Below are 6000 nucleotides of genomic sequence, written 5' to 3'. Positions count from 1 at the left end.
GGGGAAGGCATCATGTCCTCCCTCCAAGGCTCAGAGCTGCTGGGCAGATCCTCTAACACTGATCTGCTGGGGGCAAGATGGAGTGAGTTTCAGGTCTCACTTGAGGTGTTACTTTTAATCAGCTCATGCATTTAGAAAGAGCAAAATTCTGTGTAGCAGCCATCAGTGCCTGCCTTAGGGCCAGATGAGGAATAAGGGGAAAAAATCTTTTACAGGGAGGGTGGAAAAACTCTGGAACAGGTTGCCCAGAGATGTGGTGGATGGCCCATTCCTGGAAACATTCAGGGCCAAGCTGGAGGGGCTCTGAGGAACCTAACCTAAGTGAAGAGGCCCCTACTCATTGCAGGGAGTTGGACTAGATGGCCTTCAAATGTCCAGTTCAATCCAAACTCTTCTATGATTCAATGATTCTGAGAAAGGATCTCTTCTTGGGGCTCCCCAGCCTCCTCCTGCAAGAATTGACTAAGGAGAGAGCAAACCTGGATCCTGCATTGTTGGAACCCAGGACATCCCTCTGGCTGCCCTGGATGGCTCGAGGCCCTGCCAGGGGGCTCAGAGATCTTGGCATGGAGTCAAAAATACCTGTGTCTTTGATTTTAACCCATGGAAACAATTACCAACTTTATGTGAAGATTTACAAGCCACGAGAGTTTAAGTAGAATGATAGTTTGTTGCAGGGTGAAAAAGTAAAACTTTGGAGTTTTTAGAATGAGGGTTCAGAAGCCAAGATGGAGAAATTGGGGCGTGCCTTGTCCTTCTTCTTTCTTCTTCTTGTCCTCCATCTTCTGGGTGATGGTGGCACTTTTGGATTGGTTTAGAGTAGAGACAGACTGTCTAACATAGGTGACAGGTATTGGAAAATTATTGTAAATAAAGTACACATAGTTTTTAGTATAAAAAGCTAACACCACCCCTAGGGCGGTCAGTGTGCCTCAACCCAACCTGCTGGACAGACCTCAACAGGTCAGAAAAAGAATGTAACAGATAACAGAGAATAAACAACCCTGAGAACCAGAGCCAAAAAATCCTAACTCCTTCTTCTGTCTTGGGGCTGGGAAAAAGAGATTTTCTGACACCTTGGGGTCCATCCTCGGCTCCACAGTGCAGCAGCTGCTCCAGGCAATGTGCAAAACTGCTGGAAACATGCAAATGCCCAGTTTTGTTCAGCTTCTTGGAGAAGTCCTGCAAAATGGAGGAGGAAGGTGCTGGATCTGTGGATACCTGCTGGATTCCTGGTGGTTGTGCTGCTGGGAGTCTGAGCTCCTGCTGGCAAGTTTTGAAGGAGACATCTCCAGCTCCAGGAGAAATACAAGTTAACAGCAAAGGGAGAAACTGTTGTTTCAGCCAAGATGAGAAGATTTAAAATGTGGAAAATACCTATGGGTTTGAGCACAGTACCACAAGGCAAAAAACATGGATGAAGGGATCACAGAAGAAGTCGTTACATGGAAAATTGATAATATGGCATGAAACAATCCCATGAATTCCCAATCCCAAGCTCCCCAGTCTTGAGCCTGGTTTAATAATTACAGCTTAATTGCAAAATAGGAGAAGGGCTTTTTCTCTGCACTGTGGGTTGTTCCATAGGACTTGGGAAATCACTTCTGTTATATTTTCAAGATTATTAAGTCTATAAAAAGTTTTAAAATGTTTGAAGATGATCAAGGAGGAAGGATTTGTGAAGAATACTTATTTTAAGGAAAAAGCTTAGTATAGCTTAAAACTTGGGAGCTAAGAAGTTCAGACACTTTCAGACTTTTCTCCTTGCTAAAAATGACATCCTCCAGCTTGGGTCACAGCTTGAGAACTGGATCCAACACCTGCAACTGGTTTTAGTTGTTTTTCTCTTTTTTAAACTCATTTTATTGTTTTTTGATATGCTGGTGGATTCTCACCTAGAGGCATAACTTTATTGTGATGAACCAAATACATTCAAAATCATATGTAATAAACCAGTACATAAAAATGCTGTCTCAATATTTGCACTGCTTGTTGTGGTGTTATTTGGCATTCTGATGGATCTGGTCTGCAGTTGTATCTCTTTCAGTTCCATTTATTTATTTAAGTAGTGGTTTTAAACATTCTAAATACACAGTCATGAGATTTACTCTCTCAGTTAAAGCAAAGATCATTTCATAGGACCAAGGTGGAGTTATTCTGCTATTTGTGAGAATGCCAGTCAGAAACCTCATACAATATTTTTTATAGAATGTGTATTTTCTTGACAAAAAGTTATTTCACAATTCTGTAAAATCTCCAAGGTAAGAGTCAAAGCAAACCTATTTCAAAGCAATGAGGAAAAAAATAAGTGAAGTGATCAAAAGAAGGTTGAAATATCCATAAACTCACATCTCTCCTGGAGTGGGTGCTTTAGCTGGCATACCAAGTGCCACAGAGCTTTTGATGAAAGCCTGAGATCTGCCTGTGTGACTGCTAAAAAATTAAAATGTGCAAAAACATGTTTTCAACAAAACTTTCAAGGGAAAGTTTTACGTTTAATTGAAACCATCAAAAGAGGGAAACTGTGACCCTGGCCATGCAGATGGAGGGCTGGGACCAGGATAATCAGCCTGCTGGATACACTTCCCTGTGCTGTGGGTCCAGTCACTCTTCCCCTCAGGACAGAGAGAGACAAAAGCCCTTGCAGGGATGCCAGGGTGGTGGATGATGTCCCAGAGCCCTCTGGAGAAGTCTGGCATCCTCCTGGCTGCAGGAGTTACCCTGGATGGGCCACCAGCTAGCTGAACGGGAGGTAAATCTCTTTGAGGATCTTTTTGCAAGAGGGAAGCATTTCCTTTTAAAAAATGCCTTTTAAAGAAAGCCACCTGGTGCCCTTTTCTCTCCCTTCCCTGGGGAAGCTTGGTGGGCTCAGGAACATTTCCCATGGGCAAGTCCTCTGTGAGAGATGAGCCCTGCTCAGGTGTCCCCAGCCCTCTGCATGTGCCTGTGCAACTGCAGAGGATTGTCACCTTCTGCCCTGGTTTAGGGCAATTTTGTGAGAGAATATCCAAAGTGGGCCCCTCCAGAAAGCAGACCCACACAGCCCCTCACCCCAACCGGTTCAGGAAGGATTCCTCAGAGAGAAGTGGAAAGAACCTGTTTATTTAACAGGCACAGCAACCCCCAGCACACAAAATTAACAGTACAGGATGACACCACTCTGTCACTGCTCTGAAAAAGATGACAAATTCAGAAAGTCTCTCTGGGGGTGGTCGCTCTGTTCTCAGTCCCTCAGGCGCTGGGGCAGCTGCTGGCCAGAGTAGGCCCTGCTAGGCTACAGGGTGCAAACTCTCGGTGTTCCCAGGGCCCAGCCCGGAGCAGGTTCAAGTTGGTCCAAAAAAAGTAAAGGAAAAACAGTCCAGGAAGAAATTTGGACTGTTTAGCGAAACTAGCTAATGAGCAGAAGCAACAGCAAGCAGAAGCAAGAGCAAGAGCAAAGCAAAAAGCAAAAGCAGCACCATGTACTGCCCCGTCTGTGTGTCCCTCCAGCTGTGGGGGAGCGGCTGATAAGAAACCAAAACAAAACTTTCACTCTTCAGAGCCAGTCTTGAAGGCACAGAACAAAATATCCAGCATAAACAGCACACATGAATGGGGGTACAAGCATCATAACGCGACCCTAGGACACCTTCCCACTGGGGTTACAGGATGGAAGCATTTCAACTCCTGCCCCCTGCAGTGGCAGCTCTTTGGGGAAGCACCAAAGTGGATAACAGGTTGCCACTGATACATGAAAGCTGGAGCTGGGGTGGGGAGAACTGTGCAGGAATTTTCCAGAAAGACTGGAAAATGTGTGTTCTGCTGCTGAGTTTTATTCATTAGCTGGATTTTTAATCAACTTCAGTTTAACCAGATTAACAATGATTTCAAATCCACTGAGAAAGGAGGGGGGAAATCTCAACAAAAAACCAGGGAAGCAACACCCTTTATTGCATATTGATGAAAAACAAAGCTTTGCTTCTCGCCTAAAATTAAGTGCTGTTACAAATGGTGAAATTCAGGTGTGAAATGTTTCAGATTTTGGACAAAGGCTTCTGCTGAAGTCAGCAATGTAGGGAAGCACAGGAGTGCAACAGTAATTCCCCCACACCTGCAGTAGCCCTGGCAGGTAACGAAGGGGAAAGTTCTGTGCCCTGGATAAGAGGGTTGGCACTCAGAACAAGTGGCTTTTATTCTCCCTTCTCTGTTTAATGTGCTCCTTGCTCCTGGACCATATCAGCAAACTTCCTTCTTTACTCTTCAATCAATGGGCTGAACTCTATGGAGTGTTGTGATACTTAAAGCAGCTGGACAAAGTGGCTGAAATATGTTATCTACCTGAAAAGTGCTCAGGATTTTTCTAAGATAATAAAAGTGACTGGGAAAACTGGTCTCCCCAAGCACTCGGAAATGATGACAAAATTAATGAGGGCCATATGGAGATCCAAATAGGAGCAAACCTCACTTTATTACCATTGGGAGTACAGATATGAAGTTTCTGAGAGGGTGGGCTGTGGGTATTTCTAGAGATTTTCAGTATAAATAAATGCTTTTCTGGTGAAACAAAAAATTCTGTGGGAAAGCAAAAATAAATTTCCATACCTCTGTTGAGTATGAAGAAGGCTGAAGTGTGCTCCTGTGCAGAAGGCAAGCAGAAACCTGAGCACTGTTTAGGTCAGGCTGTAAATCCACTGAAGCCAGGGGTTATTTACAGGCATTGCAGGGCTCACAGCACATCCTGTTGTAAAACTGAACTTTAGCTTTTACTCATTTCTCAGCAACTGTTCTGGATATTGGCCATTTCTCAATATCCTCTGAAGTATTTTGTCTTGGAATAGAAATCTGGAGATCATTTCCATGTATCTAAATATTTATCCTGAGACTTTTCAATGATTAATGTGCATTTAATGCCCTACCTATGCGACTGAACATGAAAATGCAAATATCTTAGTGACTAATTATAGCCTTGAAATCTGGTTCCCGTTTTTCCTTTTTTGGTCCCCTAACTATTTTAGTTTAGCTCTCCAAAGCAAAGCTCTGTTATCCTGGCATTCCTTGCCATCACTTCCAGCTGCAGGAATGCTCAGGCCCTTGGATGTGCGCTGACCAAGTGCACAAACCCCCAGTGTAAAATTCCTGCTGTGGATGAGTCACTTGGCAGGGATCTCAGCCGTGTTTGCTTTCCCTGCCCTGCACGATAAGGGGTGACGTGTTCTGCAGATCCTGAGGCCCCTAATGCAATTTAAAGCTGTTCATAACAAAGAGCAGAGAATAATACCAAATTTCATTTTGGTGCAGTAAAAGGAGAAGGTGCCATCTGTTCCTTATGCTGCTGTTAATGAATATGCAGAGGAGAGGACCCAGACAAGGAGCAGCAGCAAGAGCAGTCCCCAAAGGGATTTCCTTTCAGCACAGCATCCAGGTATGGACACATCCCTGGTCTGGACCCCCAGGAAGGGGACTCACTGCCAGGCAGAGCCTGAGCTGGGACCTGCAATGAGAAGAAACAGCTTTCAACTGGGAAATTATGGATGAGGAACCCATTTCTGCAGCCAGAGCTTCCCAGCAGGAACTAAAATGCTACAAACTTGGAGAGTGACTGGAAAAGGCTCAGCCAAGGCCAAGGGCTACACACAAGCACTTGGGGACAGGAAAAGAGCTCTTCTTCTCCTTGCAATAAACATCATGTTCCTGATGATTTGCAGTTAACTCAGCTGGGAAAATGCATGGCAAAACTGGGATGTTATGTCAACAGCAAACATGGGACACATACCCACCTCTTTTTGCATGTGCAGGCAAGGGAAAAATGGTTGGCAGGGGTTTTCCAGCTGCTGAAATGCCTTCAGGATTTTAGGAGCAAAGTCTTTTGTAAGACCGTGTTATAATGAAGGTTTGGACTGAGACCTTCTGGGAGAGATTAAAGGAAGGAACAGAATTACTGCTTGACAAAGACTGAAAGCTTGTCAGAAAGAGAGGTAATTCATGGAGGGAGGAGGACAGTGCCTTGACAGAAGAGACAAA

This window comes from Zonotrichia albicollis, chromosome 2, assembly GCF_047830755.1.
Source record: "Zonotrichia albicollis isolate bZonAlb1 chromosome 2, bZonAlb1.hap1, whole genome shotgun sequence".
Taxonomy (NCBI): Eukaryota; Metazoa; Chordata; class Aves; order Passeriformes; family Passerellidae; genus Zonotrichia; species Zonotrichia albicollis.
The sequence above is the reverse complement of the archived record's forward strand: the minus strand, read 5'-3'. Positions refer to the sequence as shown.